This window comes from Grampus griseus (genome assembly GCF_964374135.1).
Source record: "Grampus griseus genome assembly, chromosome: 20".
NCBI lineage: Eukaryota > Metazoa > Chordata > Mammalia > Artiodactyla > Delphinidae > Grampus > Grampus griseus.
The window spans coordinates 29305474-29329531 of record NC_139014.1 but is presented as its reverse complement, the minus strand read 5'-3'; the positions used below and the strand labels follow the sequence as shown (position 1 = coordinate 29329531).

Genomic DNA, 24058 nt, shown 5'->3' with positions numbered 1-24058 from the left:
TGCTATAGAAAAAGTATAGGGCAATTCCTCAAAAAATGAAAACTAGTGTTACCTATGATCAACAATTCCATTTCTGGCTAAATATACAAAAGAATTGAAAGCAGGGGCTTGTCAAGATATTTGTACACCCATGTTCACAGGAGCATTATTCACGTTAGTCAAGGGGTGGAAGCAACCCAAGTGACCATCAAGAGATGAATGGATAAACAAAATGTGGTATGTACATACAATGGAATATTACTCAGCCTTAAAAAGGAAGGAAATTCTGCAATATGCTACAACATGGATGAACCTTGAGGACATTATGTTAAGTGAAATATGCCAGTCACAAAAAGACAAATATTGTATGAGTCCACTTAATGTGAAGTACCTAGAGTAATCAAATTCATGGAGACAGAAAGTAGAATGATGGTTGCCAGGGACTGGGGCAGAAAGGAATGAGGAGCTTTTGTTTAATGGATAGAGTTTCAGTTTTGTAAGATGAAAGAAGTTCTGGAAATAGGTGGTAGTGATGGGTGTACAACAATGTGAATAGATTTAATGCCACTGAACTGTACACTTAAAAATAGTTAAGATGGATTAAATAAAAACATGGTTTTAGAAAATAAGTTCAAAATAGATTTGGTAAATTTTGGGTGGTGGATAAATAGGGTTTTCCATCTACAGAGTCATCTCCAGAGGTTACAAGGGAGCCTGTAATTTCTGCTAACGTATACTACCTCAATCATTTGAAAACAAACTGTGAAAGTTTATGTGTGTGTAACTGGCCAACTGACATTTTATTAAAACTCCATCCAAAACAAACAAAAATTAAGATAGCATATTTTATATCATGTGTATTTCATCACAATTAAAAATTAAAAACCATTTTTAAAGTTATTTAGTAGGCCTAATAAGACCTTGACAATTTGGGAAGAGAAAAGTTTATTTCATCTGTCTTTTTTTTGGGGGGGATGGGGGGGACATGTCTTGCGGGATCTCAGTTCCCCAGCCAGGGATTGAACCCAGGCCCTCAGCAGTGAAAGCACCAAGTCCTAACCACTGGATCACCAGCAAATTCCCATTGCATCTGTCCTTAAACAAAATTGGAATAAATGGAAATATTTTAGATTTTTAATACTTTTAGAACATTAGCATTTACTGATCATCTATTCTAAACTTACCCGAACAGAAATACTTCTGTCCCTGATAGAAGAGCATTTACTCTCCAGTCATGTTCTTCCAGTGATTGAGAGCTTTCATAACTATGGGAAGCAACCCATTTCAGCTCCTTGATGTCCGCTTTGGTTTGCAACTCAAATTTCTTATGCTTTGCTGCTTTGTCCACCTCTAATCTACAAGAAAATCAATTTGTTGCACTAGAGTCTGTTCTATCCTGATACCACCATTTAAATGACTACACTTTATTTTATTTTTATTTTTTTAAAGAATCTGTCTCATGACAGTCTCCTAGGGGAGATGGGGAGGTGAGTGGGAGATGGCCTCAGAAGCCACTCATCCTCATCTTTGGAAGGATCACAAAGCTAAATGACTACACTTTATTAATGAATGTGCTTTCAGGGTCTGTGTTCTAACTTACATAACATTTTAGCATATGTGTTTTGGTCTTCAGGAAACATAATAGGGTAAAAATGTTATGTTTTTTAAATCCAACAATTACAGACACACGTAGAGTAAAAAAATGGATCTCTCATTCTTTATCTAGCTCCACATCCCAAAAATGACAATTGTTTGTCATGTGTTTGGAATATTTTCAAGTATAAACAAATCATTCCATTTTTATCACACATATCACACTATTCATATTGTTCTATGGCTTACTTTTCTCATTTTGCAATCTAGTCTGTGTTAATTATCCAAACGTATTCTATTCATGGGATATTTTGAGGCATTAGTGAACGCATAGTGTAGGCTACAACAATGCATTGGGAAGGATTTTCATGATACTGCTCTGTCTTACCTCTTCTTTATTTAAATGTGAAAATTTTCTCACAAAACAAGACTGATTTGAATAATATCTAACCTGAGCTCTGGTAAAACAAATTTAAAATCTGGCAAATTGCTTTTGAAGAGCTCCTATAGGAAACCATCAAAGTTAATGTGTTTTACTGTATTCTGAATTTCTGGTGTCTTTCTTTTGAGTTGTTTTTTAAAAACATATTTATTTATTTATTTGGCTGCCTTGGGTCTTAGTTGCAGCATGCAGGATCTTCGTTCTGGCGCGTGGCTTCTCTCTAGCTGTGGCGCTCAGGCTCTAGAACACACAGGCTCAGTATTTGCTGTACGTGGGCTTAGTTGTCCTGTGACATGTGGGATCTTAGTTCCCCGACCAGGGATCGAACCCAAGACCCCTGCATTAGAAGCCGAATTCTTAACCACCAAGCCACTGGGGAAGTCCCTCTTCTGAGTTCTTGAAACTATTAGCACCAATTCTTGAAAAATCCCTGACCAACAGAGAAATCCTGTAGCCTCACTAGTACCCTATTTTCTTCTGAGGATATTAATTGCTTCTTCCTGAGGGATCAGGTAGGGGCCACTTCTTTGCTCCATGTTCTTCCTCTACATTCTCTTTGAAATGGTCATATTTTGCTCCTTAACGTCTACATTCGTATGCAACTGGTATTTATTTTAGGGTCAAGTCAGAGATTCTGCCAGGCTTGGTAGAAACATCTATGACACTCCTGACATATAATGATTCAAATTGTAGGTGGAAACATCATTATGTACTCCAGGAACAAACTCTCAAGGACTGGGGGAGGATCCCCAGTAAAGATCTGCACTGTGTTTCCACTTCATCAAGTTTAAGACCCTTATGGGATATAACACCCAGATGTGTGGTTCTGGATTAAATCCTGTTTTTTGTTTGTTTGTTTGTTTTTGTTTTTTACATAAATGTATGTAGGTATTTATTTATTTATTTATTGGCTGTATTGGGTCTTCGTTGCTGCTCAAGGGCTTTCTCTAGTTGTGGTGAGTGGGGGTCACTCTTTGTTGCAGCGCGCAGGCTTCTCATTGCAGTGGCTTCTCTTGTTGCGGAGCACGGGCTCTAGGCGTGTGGGCTTCAGTAGTTGTGGCTTGCGGGCTCAATAGTTGTGGCTCATGGGCTTAGTTGCTCCACGGCATGTGGGATCCTCCCAGACCGGGGATTGAACCCGTGTCCCCTGCATTAGCAGGTGGATTCCCAACCACTGTGCCACCAGGGAAGTCCCTAAATCCTGGTTTTGATAAACCAGCTGTAAAGGCCATTTTGAGGTTGGTAAAATTTGTATATGGGTATTAAATGAGGTGAAGAATTATTGAAATTAATAGGTAGAGGTTAATAAATTGAAGGTCATAAAGCAACATGTATATAATCCCATTTGGTAAAAATGCATATATCTATATATCTTTCCATAGACAAATATCTCAATGGGATGTACAGGACTTCCCTGGTTGTCCAGTGGTTAAGACTCCACGCTTCCACTGCAGGGGCCGTGGGTTCAATCTCTGGTCAGGGAAGTTCTGCATGCTTGTATGGTGCAGCCAAAAGAAAAAAAAAGAATATACACTAAGGTAATCTTTGGTTGTGTTAGTATAACGTTTTTATATTTTCTACAATGCTCATAAACTGATTTTGTATAGTAAAACCTTATTTTTTATTAAAAAATAAAATAACTATAGGTTCTAGAAAAAATATAGATGTGAATTAAGTTCATTATAAAGATAATATTTCAAACCAGTGAGAAAATGTGGAATATTATATTTATGGTACTGTGACATCTGCTAATTACATGGGAAATAAAAAATAAAGAAGAATCCCTGTCACATATCTTATTACAAAATAAATTCTAAATTTATTTTAAATGTCATAAAATGAAACCATAAGAATTCTTTTTTTAAAAAAATAGGCTAAATTTATATGCTACCTCATATTTTAAAAGTCTTTTTAAAAAATAAAATCCAGGGGACTTCCCTGGTGGTCCAGTGGGTAAGATTCCACGCTTCCAATGCAGGGGACCCAGGTTTGATTCCTGGTTGGGGAACTAGATCCTGCAGGCATGCCGCAACTAAGAGTTCGCATGCTGCAACTAAGAGTCCTCATGCCTGGCGAGGATCCCGTGTGCCGCAACTAAGACCCAGCACAGCCAAAATAAATAAACAGACAAACAAACAAATAAATAAAATAAAAATAAAATCCAGAGGCTTGGGCCAAGAAGGTGGAGTAGAAAGACCCTGAGCTCACCTCCTCCCTTGGGCACTTCAAAGTTACAAGTATTTACAGAGCAACTACTGGTGAGAAAGACCTCAAGATTGGCAGAAAACATCTTCGACAAATAAAGATATAAAGAAGGCACTACAACAAGGTGGGTAGAGGAGCAGAGATTTGTATAGTCAAGACCCATACCCGTAGGGTGATGACCCACAAATGGGAGGATAATTACAGTTGCAGAGGTTCTCTGCAAGGAGTGAGAGGTCCGAGCCACACATCAGGCTCCCCAGCCCAGGGGTCCTGCACTGGGAAGATGAGCCCCAGAACATTTGGCTTTGAAGGCCAGTATGGCTTACTTTTGGGAGAACCAGAGGGCTGTAGGAAATAGAAATTCCCTTCTTAAAGAACTCACTCAAAGTCTCACATGCTCTGAAACCCAGGACAGAAGCAGTAACTTGAAAGAAGCCCAAGTCAGATCCACCTGCTGATCTTGGAGAGACGCCTATAGACGCAGGAGGCAACTGGAGCTCACCCTGGGGACATAGATGCTGGTGGCAGCCATTCTGGGAGCTCACTCTATCACTGGTGCTGACAAGCCCCATTCTGGGATCTTCCTCTAGCTTATTAGTGCTGTGACCTGGCCCCACCTAACAGCCTGTTGGCACCATAACTGGGACACCTCAGGCATCTAGCCAGGTGGGGACATAGCCACACCCACCAGCAGGCTGGCTGCCATAGGACCCTGTCACTATTTGCAGATGACATGACACTACACATAGAAAATTCTAAAGATGCCACCAAAAAACTATAGAACTCCTCAATAAATTCGGTAAAGTTGCAGGGTACAAAATTAATATACAGAAATGTGTTGTATCTCTATACATTTATAACTAACTATCAGAAAGAGAAATTAGGAAAACAATCCCATTGACAATTGCATCAAAGAGGATAAAATTCCAGGCTTCCCTGGTGACTCAGTGGTTAAGAATCTGTCCACCAATGTAGGGGACATGGGTTCGAGCCCTGGTCCGGGAAGATCCCACATGCTGCGGAGCAACTAAGCCCATGCACCACAACTACTGAGCCTGTGCTCTAGAGCCCGTGAGCCACAGCTACTGAGGCTGCGTGCCACAGCTACTGAAGCCCGCACACCTAGAGCCTGTGCTCCGCAACAAGAGAAGCCACCACAATGAGAAGCTCGTGCACCACAACAAATAGTAGCCCACGTTCACCACAACTAGAGAAAGCCTGCATGCAGCAACGAAGACCAAATGCTGCCAAAAATAAAGAAAAAAAAAGGAATAAAATTCCTAGAACTAAATCTAACTAAGGAGGTAAAAGACCTATACTCAAATAACTATGACAGTGATGAAAGAATTGAAGAAGACACACAAAAAATGTAAAGATATACCCTGCTTATGAATTGGAAGAATTAATATTTTTAAAATGACCATACTACCCAAGGCAATCTACAGATTCAATGCAATCCCTATCAAAATACTAATGACATTTCTCACAAAACCAGAACAAATAATTCTAAAATTTGTATGGAAACACAAAAGATCCCAAATAGCCAAAACAATCTTGAGAAAGAACAAAGCTGGAGGTATCACACTCCCTGATTATGAACTATACTACAAAGCTACAGTAATTAAAACAGTTTGGTATTGGCACAAAAACAGACACATAGGTAAACGGAACAGAGTAGAGAGCCCACTTGAATGAGCAATTAATCTATGACAAAGGAGGCAAGAATATACAGGGGGGACAAGAAAATCTCTTCAATGAATGGTGTTGGGAAAATTGGACAGCTACATGCAAAAGAATAAAACTAAACTATTTTCTCACACTGTACACAAAAATAGATTTTAAATGGATTAAAGACTTAAATGTAAGATGTGAAACAATAAAAGTTCTAGAAGAAAACATAGGCAGTAGGCTCTTTGACATTGGTCTTAGTGATTTTTTTTTTTTTTTTTTGGATATGTCTCCTCAAGCAAGGGAAACAAAAGCAAAAATAATCAAATGGGATGACATCAAACTAAAAAGCTTTTGCACAGCAAACTACAACAAAACAAAAAGGCCACTTTTTAATGGGAGAAGATATCTGCAGATAATATATCTAAGAAGTTAATATCCAAAATATACAAAGAACTCATAAAACTCACATCAAAAAAATAAACAACCTGATTAAAAAATAGGCAGATGATCTGAAGAGATATTTTTCCAAAGAAGACATACAGATGGCCAACAGATGCATGAGCATCCTTGCTCAACATCACTAATCATCAGGGAAATGCAAAACCACAATGAGATATCACCTCATAACTGTCAGAAGGCTGTTATCAAAAAGGCAACAAATAACAAATGTTGGCAACAGATGTGAAGAAAAGAGAACACTCATGCACTGTTGGGTGGGAATGAAAATTTGTGCATCCACTATGGGAAACAGTATGGAGATTCCTCAAAAAATTAAAAATAGAACTACCATATAATCCAATAATTTCACTCCTGGATATTTATGTGAAGAAAATGAAAACACTAATTAGAACAGATATATGCGCCCCTATGTTCATTGTGCATTATTTACGATAGCCATGTTGTGGAAGCAACCTAAGTACCCATCAATAGATGAATGGATAAAGGTGTATAGCACATATATATAATGGAATATTATTCAGCCATGAAAAAAGAATGAAGTCTTGCCATTTGTGACAACATGAATGGACCTAGAGGGTGTTATGCTAAGAGAAATAAGTCAGACAAATACTATATGAGTTCACTTATATGTGAAATCTAAAAAGTAAAACAAATGAACAAACATAAAACAGAAATAGAGTCATAGATACATAGAATAAACAGGTGGTTGCCAGTGGCAGGGGAGGGGAGGAAAGAAATATGTGAGGAAGATTAAAGGTACAAATTTCTAGTTGCAAAATAAATGAGTCATGGGTATGAAATGTACAGTGTTGAGAATATAGTTTATAACTATGTAATATCTTTGTATGGTGACAGATTGTAACTAGACTTATTGTGGTAATAATTGTGAAATATATAGAAACATGAAATCACCATGTGTAACAGGAACTAACATAGTGTTGTAGGTCAATTATACTTCAAAAACAAACAAACTCATATAAAAGGAGATCAGGGCTTCACTGGTGGCGCAGTGGTTAACAATCCGCCTGTCAATGCAGGGGACACGGGTGTTCCAGCCCTGGTCCGGGAAGATTCCACATGCCATGGAGCAACTAAGCCTGTGCACCACAACTACTGAGCCTGCGTGCCACAACTACTGAAGCCCATGCACCTAGAGCCCACGCTCCGCACCAAGAGAAGCCACCGCAACAAAGAGTAGCTTCCGCTCACCGCAACTAGAGAAAACCCCACGCGCAGCAACAAAGACCCAATACAGCCAAAAATAAAATAAATAAATAAGAAAAAAATGGAGATCAGATTTGTGGTTACCTGAGATGGCGAGGGTTCAGGGGTACAAACTTCCAGTTATAAGATAAATAAGTACTAGGGATGTACCACATGATAAACACAACTAACACTGCTATATGTTATCTATAAAAGTTGTTGAGAGTGTAAATCCTAAGAGTTCTCATCACAGGGAAATTTTTTCTTCTATTTTTAAAAATTTGTATCTATGTGAGATGATGAATGTTCACCAAACTTACTGTGATAATCATTTCATGATGTATATAAGTCAAATCATTGCTGTATACCTTAAACATATATAGTGCTGTATGTAAATTATACTTCAATAAAACTGGAAGAAAATAAATAAAATCAAAAAGCAAAGAAGAACATTGATACTTTTGACTATAGAAAAATCAAACCTTCTGGAATTGTATGATACATGAATTATATCCCAATGAAGCATTAAAAATTTAAATTTCCTTTGTGTCCAAAAATACCCTCAAGTCAAACTGTGAAAAATATTTGCAGCACATATGGTAGTTAAAGGATTAAGTTCTTTAGTGTACACAGAGCTCATACAAATGGTGAAAAAAAAATCCAAAAGAAATAGCAGCAAATGATATAAATAGACAAGTTAGAGAAAATCAAAAAACTTTGAAAGTAAATTTTTTGTTTTAAACAAAAAGTTTTGAAGGTATTTGATCTTTAGAATTTATCCATGGTGCTTTTCATCCCCAGAGCCTCCAATCCTACTTGATCTTTTAATTGCCTGATATCTCTGCCATTTTACTCTCTGGTTAGTTTAATTAATTGGAACCTGAGTTAATGAGATGCCAGTGTGACTTTGAGCCCCATCAGAATGTGCCACTTCTTGAGGAGAAGAACTGTTTCATATCACTGAACTCTGACAAGCTGCTTCACAAGTGTGTGCCATTATTCTCAGAAAATCTGAGAGAAATGTGGCTGGGTCGCTGCAAACTGCTGAGAAAGCTCTAAGCACAATATCCAACAGATATTGTTATAAAATTATCTTCAAAATAATAGGCATCAGTACTATCAGCCTTGGAGTGACATTTTTCCTTAAAAGCGCACATTCAATTTCCTTTATTTATTTATTTAATTTTTTTTTTTGGCTGCATCACACAGCTTGCAGGATCTTATTTCCCCAGCCAGGGATCGAACCTGTAGCCCCTGCATTGACGCTTGACTGTAATAAGAACCATTGTAATCTGAAGTAATTTTTTAAAAAGTGCTTCACGGAGGAGTTGAGAAGTACATTACCACCCCACCCCACCCCCCCACCCCCCTACCCCCCCCACCCCCACCCCCGCTGCACGCAGCTTGCAGGATCTTAGTTCTCAGCCTTCGGCAGTGAAAACACGGAGTCTTAACCACTGGACCACCAGGGAATTCCCTCAATTTCCTTAATTTAATACACATATGTGGAGTGTCTAATGTGTATAAAACTCTGTGGTTGGACCCTACCCTCAGGAAAATCATATTTTATTTATTTATTTATTTAGGTTTCTGTATCTTTAATATTTTTTAATTGAAGTGTAGTTGATTTACAAAGTTGTGCTAATTTCTGCTGTATAGCAAAGTGACTCAGTTATACACATATATACATTCTTTTTTATATTCTTTTCCATTATGGTTCATCCCAGGATATTAGATATAGTTCCCTGTGCTATACAGCAGGACCTTGTTGTTTAAGGAAAATCATCTTTTAGAGAGAAAGACTCAGAAGAAGAGCTTAATGGTCCAAGGACAGTTTCTAACTTGGCATCTTATATTCGGTTACTACCCTGTTATTAATCCACAAACTATAGTAAAAATTGCTACATAATAACTGATACTTATAGAGTAGAGTATTCCTTCAGTCAAAATTAAGTGTCTTCTACATACCAGGCACTGTCCTAGACATTGGGGATTTGATAAGGAATAAGGTGCGGTTCTTACTCTCAAGGAATTGGAGAGGAATTATAATTTATAAGGCATTTTTATATACGTTGTCTTCCTTGATTCTCACAGAAGTCCTGTGAGGTAATCATGAAGAGACAGAGGCTCAGAGAGTGCCAAGAATTGCCCAAGGTCGATGATGAAATAAATCACAGAGTATTCACACAGAGGTTTTCAAAGGCAAAGCTCATGATATATACAAGAAGGATTTAGTATCTGAATTTGGAGAGAATCTGGAGATCTGACTTCGTTCTCTGTATTTCCTGTCTTGTTATGGTAGGTGAAAGGAAAATTTTTATTCTTAGCTGGTAGTGCATTTGTATTTAATATTTTGGAGAACCAGCAGTGTTCTGGCTGTTTACCTCTTTAGACAACGATCTTTGAAAGGTCTTCAATGATAGCATAAACGCTCCAAAGTGCTCTCGTTGGAATTTTTGTTGGTGTCATAAAACTAAAGTAAATTCTGTCCCGTGGAGTAGAGATTTCTTACATTTTTCTTTTTGTCTGCAACGTGTAGCGAAGGCATATATTTCACTTTCCCTTGGGGTTACAGCCACACACAAGAAACAGCTTTTATTGCCTTGAGCTTCTGGAATGCAGGAAACTCATCTCATTCACCTCTGCTATTTACCTCTTTCCCAACTCGGCAAAACGCATAGGAGGTACATGATAGATCTTCGTTAAAACGTCAAGTTGAAGAGAGTTAGGAAAGAGAAACTGAACTATGGAAACTCTCATTTTGGGTAGACAACAACAACAACAACATACTTCAGGGTTAATATTTCAGATAATTTAGTTAATCCCATATTTGCAATTAAAAAAATTAGGTAAGGGATCTATGAATTTCTTTCCGTATTTATTGAAGATAAAATGGCTTCCTGTGTGTTAATAAGAGCATTCTGGTTTGGGTTTTGTTTTGTTTTGGTCTTTGAAAAACTCTTCAAGAAGGAAAGGCTTTGACTGCAGGAAGAGGAGGTATAGAGGTTGAGCAGTGTCGTCAACATGACTCTGTTTATACTGGCCCAAGGCTTGTCTGATGTTGGCCAACCCAGTAAGTTGGAACCAGAAATAAATCTTCCTGTGGAGACTTCACTCAGTAATAACTATACTTGCCCTTTGACATGAGCACAGAGAGGGAGACAAGGGGCCACTAGGTTCCTGAGGACTCTAATCCTGAAACCGAGCAGAGGTCTCAAGTGTTGCTGGTTCAGTTTCCCCAAAACAATCAGAGGCCAAGAACCAAATGGCTCATTTGTTGCTTGAAGAAAGTATGAGATACAGTAGCCAACTTTCCTCATTAAGTATGTGCAGATATTTGAGTGCAGTATTTGACAAATATTGGAGTGCGCACATGTAAAGGTTCTAGTGTACCATAGTGAAAAAAGACAGGCAAGGTCTCTATTCTGAAAATCCATTCTAAAATTTTAATCCACCTGTGTGCATGTTGACTGAATCATCATTGTCTAATTTCTGTCTCTAAGCACCCTTTTGTCTTTTACTAACTCACCATGGAAAAGAACAATCTGAGAGCAGAAAACATGAATAGTATCTGATTCTAGCTGATTAAATGGATTAGTATCCCTTTCCTTACTTGGAAAAGTGATCACTCTCCTTTCTACTGCCTGGAAAGAATGAACACCAAGTGCTGCAAGTAAAAGCTATATACATGCAACATTAAAGAGTTTTGTTTCTGTGCTTTTCCATTTCTACGATGTGTCCTCAATTGCATTTTGGAAATATAAATTCCTTCAACTGTGATTTCTACATTGTATATACTGGTGTGATATCGAGTAGGTAGTTGGCAAACGTTCTGTAAAGAACTAGTCAGTAAATATTTTAGGCTTTGCAGGCTATAGGGTCTCTGTCATGACTACTCAGCTCTGCTGTTACAATGCAAAAGCAACCAGAGAGCCTACCTAGATGGATAAGTAGGATTGTGTTCCAATTTAAGTTTATTTATGAACACTGAAATTTGCATTTTATGTAATTTTCCCATTTCACAAAATATTCTTCTCCTTTTGATGTTTTCAACCATCTAAAAATGTAGAAACCATTCTTAGCTTTTGGGCTAGCCAAAAAAAAAAAAAAAAAAAAAACCCAAGAAAACCCCCAGAAAACCCAAGCAATATTTAGCCCATGAGTCATACTTTGCTAATCCCTGACATAAAGGACTAGTTAGTTCAGTTAATTAGGACCTGGTGATGAGGCCAAGTCTGTGGATTTAATCCTCATGTGAATGAGCAAACCAGCTTTGCACTGGTGAACCTGTAGCAATCTCAAATTCCACCCTCAGTTCTGGCTGCTGACTTGAAGATGTGGGCACCGGGACAAGCCAGCAAAAGATGCCATTTCCTCATGCTTTCATGTCTAGTGTGCCTTGCTGATGATTATTCACACTTTTCCTGTCACTTGAAAGTTTTTGAATTCCCCTTTTTCAGAGTAGGTGACACAAATTGTAGTGTGCACTTATCTTACCCCCTTATTAAGGCAATAAAGACAGAAATCCATGGGGGTTTGCTGTTGTCATGTAGGAAAACTGGCTCATAAGCATTTTGGATAATTTTCTGAGAAAGCCCAACAGCTGTGTTGTGCATATTTAATACTAATCTTGAACTTTTTATTGACCAGGATCATTTCATTCTGTGAATGCCCTAAGCAATTCCCTTAATTTTGCTCTTGCAGTAGGAAATAAGAGGAGTACTGCTGTTTCTTGTTTAGGTCATTTTTGAACAGTTTTGTAAGACTCAGAGTTCTATTTGCCTTAACTAAGCATTGCAGATAGCTTTGCCCTATTTTCTTACGAGACAGCGTTAGCTTTCCTGACCTAGATTCTCATGCCGCTTTCACACCTCTTAATTCTGTTTTTGAAATGGCTTTGTAGTTGAGGTGAAGCAACTGGCCATGGGGGATTTGTGAAGCATTTAGAGCCCTTGGAGGAGACGTAAACAAAGCCACTCTTTGTCAGTTATAATTGTAAACTGGCTTAAATTCCTCCAGTAGAAATGATTTTTTTGATTACAGGTGTAAGTAGGTTCAAGGCGATTACAGAAAAGTTTTCACATGGAATAATTCCTAAACTTTACGTTACTATTTTGAGGTTTGAAGGATTGACTCCTGCTGGGTTCTCTGTGTGATCAATTATACCAGAAAGTTTGTGCAAAAAATCTGGAACCATGCTTGATACTCTCTTTTTCTTCTACCCCAATCCCATGAAAGAACCCTGTCAAATCTACTTTCAAAATGTATGCAAAATCAGATCCCTTCTGACTTTTTCCTGTATTGCCGCAACTCTGAGCCAAGCCAAACCATCCCTCTCCTGGATTACTGCAAAAGCTTTCCCTGCTTCTTCCCTGCTCTGCTTCTTCCATTGCTCTTCTTCAGTCTTTTCTCAACAGAGCAGCCAAAGCGGTCCAGTTAAAAACTTAAGTCAGGGGCTTCCCTGGTGGTACAGTGGTTGAGAGTCCGCCTGCCGATGCGGGAGACGCGGGTTTGTGCCCCGGTCCGGGAGGATCCCACGTGCCGCGGAGCGGGGGGACCCGCGAGCCATGGCCGCTGAGCCTGCGCGTCCGGAGCCTGTGCTCCGCGACGGGAGAGGCCACAGCAGTGAGAGGCCCGCGCACCGCAAGCAAGCAAACAAAAACTCACTCACAAAGTCTCACAAGCTCTGAGACCCAGGGCAGAAACAGTAACTTGAAAGAAGCCCAATTCAGGCCCACCTGCTGATCTTGGAGCCTCCTATAGGGGCAGGAAGCAACTGGAGCTCAACCTGGGGACATAGATGCTGGTGGCAACCATTTTGGGAGCTCATTCTACCACGGTGCTGACAAGCCCCATTTTGGAGTCTTCCTCTAGCTTATTAGTGCTGTGACCTGGCCCCACCCACCAGCCTGTTGGCACCATAACTGGGACACCTCAGGCCAAGCATCTAGCCGGGTGGGGACATAGCCACACCCACCAGCGGGCCGACTGCCTTAGGACTCCTTGAGTGTCCTGCTGCCCCGGGACCCAGCCTGATCCACCAGAGACTCCAGGAGCTGGCTTTGCCCTCCAGCGGCCAGCAATAGCTCTGGGAATACCTGGGCCCCAGCCCTGCCCACCAGCAGATGGACAACAGCCCCAGGACCACCTCAGCCCCACAGCCTGCCATGTCAGAACCCAGGCCACCAGCAAGCCAGCATCAGCCCTAGGACCCCCTGGGCCCTGACCACACCTACCAGTTGGCCAATGCCAGCTCTGGGACATTTTGGGCCCCTCAGCCAGTGACCCTGGAATCCAGCCCAACCCACCAGCAGGCAGATACAGCTTCAGGACACCCCATACCCCACATCCAGCCATGTCAAGAATTGGCCCTGCCTACCAGCAGGTCAATACTAGCTCTAGGACCTCCAGGGCTCTGCAGCCAAAGACCCTGGGATCTGGCCCCACCCACCAGCAGCTGGCAGCCTCTGCACAAGGCAGGGCCTGGCAAGCAACTGGACTGGGGGCAGCCACACCTATCAGACTGCCACATTCTATGAGGCCGGCATCACCCTGTTACCCAAACTAGACAAAGATATCACACACACACACAAAAATTACAGGCCAGTATCACTGATGAACAAAGATGCAAAAATCCTCAACAAAATATTAGCAAGACAAATTCAACAGTACATTAAAAGGATCCCACACCATGATCAAATGAGATTTATTCCCAGGATGCAAGGATGATTCAATATGTGAAAATCAATCAATGTAATACACAACATTAACAACTGAAGAATAAAAGATCATGTCAATAGATGCAGAAACAAGCTTTTGACAAAGTTCAACTTCCATTTATGATAAAAACTCTCCACAAATGTGGGTATAGAGTTAACATACATCAACATAATAAAGGCCATATGTGACAAGCCCACAGCTAATATCATACTCAGTGGTGAAAAGCTGAAAAAACATTCTCTCTAAGATCAGGAATAAGATAAGTATGTCCACTTTTATTTAACATGCTATTGGCAGTCCTAGCCACAGCAATCAGACAAGAAAAAGAAATAAAAGAAATCCAAATTTCAAAGGACAAAGTAACACTGTCACTGTTTGCAGATGATGTAATACTATACATAGAAAATCCTAAAGATGTCACCAAACAACTACTAGAACTCATCAATTGGTAAAGCTCAGAATACAAAATTAATATAGACAAATCTGTTGTGTTCCTATACACTAACAACAAGCTATCAGAAAGAGAAATTAAGAAAACAATCCCATTGACAATTGCATCAAAAAGAATAAAATACCTAGGAATAAATCTAACTAAGGAGGTAAAAGACTTGTACTCAAAAAACTGTAAGACACTGATGAAAGAAATAGAAGAAAACACATACACAAAAATGAAAAGTTATACGCTGCTCATGGATTGGAAGAATTAATATTGTTAAAATGACCATACTACCCAAGACAATCTACAGATTCAGTGAAATTCTTATCAAAATACCAATGACATTTTCACAGAACCAGAACAAATAATTCTAAAATTTTTATGGAAACACAAAAGATCCCAAATAACCAAAACAATCTTGAGAAAGAACAAAGCTGGAGTATCACATGCCCTGATTACAAACTATATTACAAAGCTACGGTAATTAAAACAGTATGGTATCAGCACAAAAACAGACACATAGATCAATGAAACAGAATAGAGAGCTCAGAAATAAACCCACACTTAAACGGACAATTAATATATGACAAAGGAGGCAAGAATTGGGAAAAGATGGGGAAAAGACAGCCTCTTCAATAAATGTTGTTGGGAAAACGTGACAGCTACCTGCAAAAGAATCAAACTGAACTTTCTCTCACATCATGTATAAAAATAAATTTGAAAAGGATTAAATCCTTAAATGCAAGACCCGAAACCATAAAACTTCTAGAAGAAAAGATAGGCAGTATGCTCTTTGACATCAGTCTTAGGAAAAAAATTTTGGATATGCCTCCTTAAGCAAGGGAAACAAAAGCAACAATAATCAAATGGGATGACATCAAACTAAAAAGCTTTTGCACAGCAAAGGAAACTATCAACAAAACAAAAATGCTACCTACTGAATGTGAGAAGATATTTGCAAATTATATAAGGGGTTAAGATCCAAAATATACAAAGAACTCACACAACTCAATATCAAAAAAATAAACAACCTGATTAAAAAATGGGCAGAGAGGACTTCCCTGGTGGCGCAGTGGTTGAGGGTCCGCCTGCCAATTCAGGGGACACGGGTTCGTGCCCCGGTCCGGCAAGATCCCACATGCCGCGGAGCGGCTGGGCCCGTGAGCCATGGCTGCTGAGCCTGCGCGTCCGGAGCCTGTGCTCCGCAACGGGAGAGGCCACAACAGTGAGAGGCCCTCATACCGCAAAAAAAAAAAAAAAAAGGGCAGAGGATCTGAAGAGTTATTTTTCTAAAGAAGACATACAGACAGCCAACAGATGCATGAGCTTCTTTGCTCAACGTCACTAATCGTCAGGGAAATGCAAATCAAAACCACAATGAGACATGACCTCATACCTGTCAGAATGGCTATTATCAAAAAGACAACAAATAATAAGTGTTGGCAACAGATGTGAAGAAAAGAGGACCCTCACGCACTGTTGGTGGGAATGAAAATTTATGCATCCACTATGGAAAACAGTATGGAGATTCCTCAAAAAATTAAAAATATGGGAATTCCCTGGTGGTCCATGGGTTGGGGCTTGGTGCTTTCACTGCTGGGGCCTGGGTTCAATCTCTGGTCAGGGAACTAAGATCCCGCAAGCCATGCATTGAGGCCAAAAATAAAAAAATAAAAATAAATAAAAAATAGAACTACCAACCAAGCAAAGAGGAGATTGGTTCAAGATGGCAGAGTAGATGGAGGTGTGATCACTCCCTCTTACAAGAGCACCGGAATCACAACTGCTGAACAATCATCGACAGGAAGACACTGGAACTCACAAAAAAGATACCCCACATGTAAAGACAAAGGAGAAGCCGCAGTGAGATGGTAGGAGGGGCACAATCACAATAAAAATCAAACCCCATAACTGCTGGGCGAGTGACTCACAAACTGGAGAACACGTATACCACAGAAGTCCACCCACTGAAGTGAAGGTTCTGAGCCCCACGTCAGGCTTCCCAACCTAGGGGTCCGGCAATGGGAGGAAGAATTCCTAGAGAATCAGACTTTGAAGGCTAGCGGGATTTGATTGCAGGACTTCGACAGGACTGGGGGAAACAGAGACTTCACTCTTGGAGGGCACACAAAAAGTAGTGTGTGCATCAGGAACCACGGGAAGGAGCAGTGACCCCATAGGAGACTGTACTAGACCTATCTGCTAGTGTTGGAGGGTCTCCTGCACAGGTGGGGGGTGGCTGTGGCTCACCATGGGGACAAGGACACTGGCAGCAGAAATTCTGGGAAGTACTCCTTGATGTGAGCCCTCTCAGAGTCCGCCATTAACCCCACCAAAGAGCCGGGTAGGCTCCAGTGCTGGGTCACCTCAGGCCAAATAACCAACAGGGAGGGAACCCAGCCCCACCCATCAGCAGACAAGTAGGTTAAAGTTTTACTGAGCTCTACCCACCAGAGCAACAGCCAGCTCTACCCACCACCAGTCCCTCCCATCAGGAAACTTGCACAAGCCTCTTAGATAGCCTCATCCATCAGAGGGCAGACAGCAGAAGCAAGAAGAACTACAATCCTGCAGCCTGTGGAACAAAAACCACATTCACAGAAAGACAAGATGAAAAGGCAGAGGGCCACGTACCAGATGAAGGAACATGATAAAACCCCAGAAAAACAACTAAATGGAGATAGGCAACCTTCCAGAAAAAGAATTCAGAATACTGATAGTGAAGATGATCCAGGACCTCGGAAAAAGAATGGAGGCAAAGATTGAGAAGATGCAAGAAATGTTTAACAAAGATCTAGAAGAATTAAAGAACAAACAGAGATGAACAATAAAATAACTGAAATGAAAAATACACTAGAAGGAATCAATAGCAGAATAACTGAGGCAGAAGAACGCATAAGTGAACTGGAAGACAGAATGGTGGAATTCACTGCCATGGAACAGAAAAAGAAACAAGAATGAAAAGAAATGAAGACAGCCTAAGAGACCTCTGGGACAACATTAAACACAAAAACATTCGCATTATAGGGGTCCCAGAAGGAGAGAGAGAGAGAAAGGACCCGAGAAAATATTTGAAGAGATAATAGTCGAAAACTTCCCTAACATGGGAAAGGAAATAGCCACCCAAGTCCAGGAATCACAGAGAGTTCCAGGCAGGATAAACCCAATGAGAAACATGCCGAGACACATAGTAATCAAATTGACAAAAATTAAAGACAAAGAAAAATGATTGAAAGCAACAAGGGAAAAACAACAAATAACATACAAGGGAACTCCCATAAGGTTAACAGCTGATTTCTCAGTAGAAACTCTACAAGCCAGAAGGGAGTGGCATGATATATTTAAAGTGATGAAAGGGAAGAACCTACAAGCATGATTACTCTACCCAGCAAGGATCTCATTCAGATTCCACAGAGAAATCAAAAGCTTTACAGACAAGCAAAAGCTAAGAGAATTCAGGACCACCAAACCAGCTCTACAACAAATGCTAAAGGAACTTCTCTAAGTGAGAAACACAAGAGAAGAAAAGGACCTACAAAAACAAACCCATAACAATTAGAGAAAATGGTAATAGGAACATACATATTGATAATTACCTTAAATGTGAATGGATTAAATGCTCCAACCAAAAGACACAGCCTCGCTGAATAGATACAAAAACAAGACCCATATATATGCTGTCTACAAGAGACCCACTTCAGACCTAGGGACACATACAGACTGAAAGTGAGGGGATGGAAAAAGATACAGGATCATATCAGTCCCCAGAGGATCTGGGAGCTTTAAGCAAATCATTCAAGTCATGTAGGTGGTAATGGGCAGGAGTGAATTTTGTACCCAGGTTGTGTAATTTCAAATTCTGTGTTCCTATCCACTCTGCTACGTTGCCATACTGTTCATACTTTTTGACCCTAGAATCTGACTCCTAGAAAGGAAACCTAAGGAAACACTTAACTGTAGAAAAACACTATGTTGCAGTGTTAGAAAAGGGAAAAATTGACACAATGTTATTGTCTAACAATAGAAGAATGGCTGTAGTATGTTGCAACTATGTTATGGAATATCATAGAGACATTAAAAAAGATAATAGAGACTCTAGGAATATGAAAAAATTTTCAGATAAAATATTCAGTGAAAAAAGCAGAATATGCATGGTCATATTCATCAGTTGCCACAGCATAAAAATATGTATGTATAGGAAATACAGTTGAAAGTATTTGTGGATTGTGGTTGTTCAATTGGACTGGCTAAAATTTTTTCCCTCAAGACTGTTCTTAGTTTTAAAACAATTATCTGAAATGAACAATTTTATCACATAATCCCCTTCTCAAAACACTGGCCCCAGTCTAATTTCTTTCTTACCTGTACCTCTTCTGCTCAGAACAGCTCCCTGTTTCCATTTGCTTCTGTAGAGCTCTGTAGCACGAGCTCTTGCCACTCAGGTCCATGTGCACAAGATTGGCCCAAAAAGAAACTGCACATTTCCCAAAAAAAAAGAAAAGAAAAGAAAAGAAAAGAAACTGCACATGTCTAGAAGTCACTTCACCATTTCTTCTATCTCTGTTGTGATCAGTAGTGTTGAGCTGCGTATTTTATTGAAGAATTTGTTCTTTTACTTTTCCCACAAAAAAGGGTCTTCCCCCCGTCCCTGTTATAACAATATTCCTTTGAGCATAGCTGTCACCTTTATACACCTGTATACAGCTGTTGGCCACAGGGCTTCTCAACCTCAGCATTATTGATATGTCAGCTCAGATAATTCTTTGTTGTATGTGTCCTGTGCATTGTAGGATGCTTAGCAGAATCCCTGCCCTCTTCATACTAGATGTCAGTAGCATCACCCCCCAAAAGTGTGACAACCAAAGACATATCCAGATATTGCCAAATGTTCCCTGGGGCTGGGGGCCAAAATCACTCTTGATTGAGAACGACCGGACAACTGGAGGGATGTTGGTGGCATAGTGAGAACCTGTAGCTGACTGGTTATGCCCTTATTTAGCCACAAGAGGTCTCCCTAGACCCCATTATGGTTCTATTCTGGAACACACAGGGCTATGGCCACTACCAAGTAGGTTAATTGTCATGACTTGGTGGGTGACGACAGCAAGAGGTTTATGAACAAAAGCATTTGATCAATCTTCTGTGCGGAAGAATTCCAAATAAACCACGTAGATATGGCACTCTAAAGGAGGGGAGCTTAATTCCCATAGTGTAGTTTGTACATGCTAATTTGCTGCCAAAGAAAGGGGAGTGTGGAGTAACTGCAGTGGAGAAACCTGACAAACACGACCTCAGCCAGGTGACAGAGGTCAACAACAATGAATCATAATGATAGTATGTACCTTTGACATGGGTGATGAAAATGGCACTTTACCCCTGTGATCCTCCTCCCCAAACCTCATGACCCCAGTCTAATCATGAGAAAAACATCAGACAAATTCCAATAGAGGGGCATCCTACAAATACCTGACCAGGACTGCCCAAAACTGTCAAGGTCATTAAAAATAAGGGAAGTCTGAGAAACTGTTGTAGCCAAGAGGAGCTCGGAGACATGACAACTAAAGATAAGGTGGTACCTGAATGAGATTCTGGAACAGAAAAAGGGCACTAGGTAAAAATTAAGGAAACCGGAATAACTACAAACTTTAATTAATAATAAAGTGTCAACATGGGTTCATTAATTATAACAAATGTACCATACTAATAAATATTTTTAATAATAGGGGAAACTGTGTGCAGGGGAAGGATCATATGGGAACTCTGTCCTCTGCTTCATTTTTCTGTAAATCTAAAACTGCTCTAAAAATTAGGTCTATAAATTTTTTTAAAAGCACCTGGGGACTCCCCTGGCGATCCAGTGGGTCCAGTGGTTAAGGCTCTGCGCTTCCACTGTAGGGGGCACGGGTTCAATCCCTGGTCAGGGAATTAAGATCCCACATGCCATGTGGTATGGCCAAAAAAATTTTTTTAAAAAGCACCTGATCAAGCCCTGCCTTGGTAAAATAAACAAAGAAAAATTTTAAATGGTGGATTTGCTAGAATTCTGATTTCCGATTTAAAAGGAATCATTTGATGACTGTAGTGAGAAATACCACTATCAAGTACCAATCAAGCCCCTCATTTTCTGCAGAGTATCAGGTAAGAAAGCCAAAGATTGATACTGCAGAGAACTTTGAATAAAGGAGGTCAACTACTTTAAATAATTCTTTTTTAAAAAAATTATTTATTTATTTATTTTTGGCTGCGTTGGGTCTTTGTTGCCACGCATGGGCTCTCAGAGTTGCAGCAAGCAGGGGCTATTCTTTGCTGCGGTGTGTGGACTTCTCATTGCGGTGGCTTCTCTTGCTGTGGAGCATGGGCTCTAGGCACGTGGGCTTCAGTAGTTGTGGCATGTGGGCTCAGTAGTTGTGGCTCACGGGCTTAGTTGCTCCATGGCATGTGGGATCTTCCCGGACCAGGGATTGAACCCGTGTCCCCTGCATTGGCAGGAGGATTCTTAACCACTGCGCCACCAGGGAAGTCCCGACTTTAAATAATTCTTGGAAATTATTTCTATCCTCACAAGTAGGTAAATGTGTCATGATCATATAATGAGAATATCAACAATTATATCTCACTGATACCCCCTTTGAAGGTGGTATTCCAGGACAATATCCAGTAGAGGAAAATTGAGTCTCAGAGAGATTATATATCTGCCCAATATCATAAAACTAATATGTGAGAAAACTAAAACTCAAATTTTTACATCTGATTTTACAACTTTGCTTTTAACTCCTGTGCAATATTTCCTCCCTATATGTGACAGCTGAGGTTATGCATGTCACTGTAGAGTATATATTACGTAATTTAAAAAGTGCTAAACAGGGGCTTCCCTGGTGGCGCAGTGGTTAAGAATCCGCCTGCCAATGCAGGGGACACGGTTCTAAGCCCTGGTCTGGGAAGATCCCACACGCTGCAGAGCAACTAAGCCCGTGCGCCACAGCTACTGAGCCTGCGTGCCACAACTACTGAAGCCTGTGTGCCTAGAGCCCGTGCTCTGCAACAAAGAAGCCACCACAATTAGAAGGCCGCGCACCGCAATGACGAATAGTCCCCGCTCGCCACAACTAGAGAAAGCCTGAGTGCAGCAACGAAGACCCAATGCAGCCAAAAAAAAAAAAAAAAAAGTGCTGAACAAAAACCAGAAGTCTGTATCCTCAGTTGGCTCAGGATACCAATTTCCTTACCAGAAAATTGTGGATAATAATACCTGTCCTGTTTACCTCACTGGGTTATTTTGAGTCAAAGGAAAGAATATATGAGAAAATGTCTTGGAACCTGTGAAGTGTGGCATTGTATCATTAACACATGTTTACTTGTGCAGCTTTTTGCAAATATCTCTGTGAGCTAATTGCAGAATGGAATTTGTGGAGATGATGGAGGGAGCTTTAGACTAGAAGCTTTTTTTCTAGCTTTAGCTTAGAAAAGAATTGTATCAGCCTCAAATCCTCCCTTGGAGGATAAGATCCCAAGTCTGTGGTCTTCACCACTGACTGCACTTATCACCTGGGGGCTTTTAAAGGCATCCATGCCCAGGTTCCACCCCAGACTAATTAAATCACAATTGCTAGGAGTTCAGCACAGGCATTGCTATGTTTGAAAAGCTCTCCAGGTGACTCTAATATGCAACCAAGGCTGAGAACGCAGGCAGTCCTAATTGATCTAAAGTCAGCCCAGTTCCATGGGGCCCACCCTACCTTTCCTGCATAGGCTGCTCTTCACTCCTAGAAATTGCTGGAGTTGGAATATTGCCATCAGGCAGTGAGGCAAAAATAAAAGTCTGGTCAGCCAAGCTGCTGAGACAGCTGATGATATTGTCATTTGAGTAAAGGAAATGGATCTATGTCAGTTTTATTCAAAGAAGGAAGAGTCCGGGAGGGAGAATGCTTCGGAGGCCGGCTGTGCAATCATCTAGCAGTCTGCTGCAGCAGCAGGCCAGGAGAGCAGAGAGGCAGTTTGGAGCCTATGTAAACTCAGCTCTGCGGGTCAGTTTATCTTGGCTATTGTGTTGTCTGAAGAGCCTTTGTTGGGAGCCTGGGCCTTGGTGCCTGGCAGACCAAAGCAACAATCAGCTTTCAAGTTAGTGAATTAACACTGTTCAAAAACTGAGAGCACAGAAGAAAAAGCTGTTGGGCAAGAAGAGCATTAGATGTGCTACAGAATGAATACAATTCAGAGCTAGAAACTCCCTTCTTTTAGAAACAAGGCCCAGGTTCCTATATGTATCACTTTTCAGGGTCTTCGGTAAAAGAATTTAGGTTATAGCATTGCCAGGAGAGAGTACTGAGATGAAGTCATCTGGGGAAACTGAGGGTCCCTGTCTTCTAGGGTCTGGGCATCACTCTGACCAATCCAGGAATTCATTTTGTCATAACACTTAGAGGTGAGCAGCCTCTCGGGGCTGGACCCACATTAACCAAGCTCACAAGAGTCCAATATTGGAATAATGCAATGACCAGGCATTGACACTGTATGGTACGTTCTCAAACATCTGTAAGAAAGACAACATGTGGAGCCACATCAGAACCATAAATTATACTTGAAAATCAAGCATATAATTAAGGGGACTTCCCTGGCGGTTCGGTGGTTAAGACTCCGCACTTCCAATGCAGGGGGAGTGGGTTTGATCCCTGGTCAGGGAACTAAGACCCCACATGACGCTTGGTGTGGCCAAAAAATAAAAAAATAAAAAGAATATAATTGAGAAATGAGTTAGGTGATCTTACAAGACGGTATCATCAAGCTACAGTAGCTGGATTCATTCAGCCTCTCTGTAGGGGTGACCCATTAGCAGAATAAAATATCCCAGATTCTGGCTGGGCACCTTCTGTCTGAATCACATTGGAGAGTCACTGACGAATTCTTGCTCTTCAGGGGTCATTTTTTCAAACCAGGGGTCTCCAAACATTTCTGGTTATACGTTCCTAACAGCAACAACAACAACAAAAATAAATCCATTTTTTCAAATCATCTGTGGATAATTTTGAATTTTTTTGGTATCTTCTTGTCAGATCCGACAAGAAGGTTATTGCTTTTTACTGAGTAATGTGGCTGACAGCTTATATTAAGGGTAAGAGAAATGTCAACCCCACCACTTTCTTGCTGGCTTGGGCTTCTATTATTAGCATTATCTTTAATTTGCTGTTTCTTTGCAGGAAACTCGGGACGCTCTTGTCCATTTTATGAGGGTTAACTTAGTGAAAACTGAACACCGTAGTATAATACAATCTGTAAATCCATTAAACAGGGCACATTAAACTGCAAGTTTCCCCAGGCTCTGCTGAGAGGAAACCATTGAATGAGGTGACACT

At 40.5% G+C, this 24058-nt stretch overlaps 1 long non-coding RNA gene across 1 annotated transcript in view; it reads right to left on the bottom strand.

Annotated features, from left to right (window-relative positions):
* The window catches only part of LOC309838556, a 57159-nt gene that overhangs the window by 22663 nt on the left and 10438 nt on the right, over positions 1-24058 (bottom strand). The window contains exon 2 of the long non-coding RNA XR_014298362.1: positions 19071-19182. This is a non-coding gene — a long non-coding RNA (uncharacterized lncRNA). The remainder of the gene's footprint in view (positions 1-19070; positions 19183-24058) is intronic.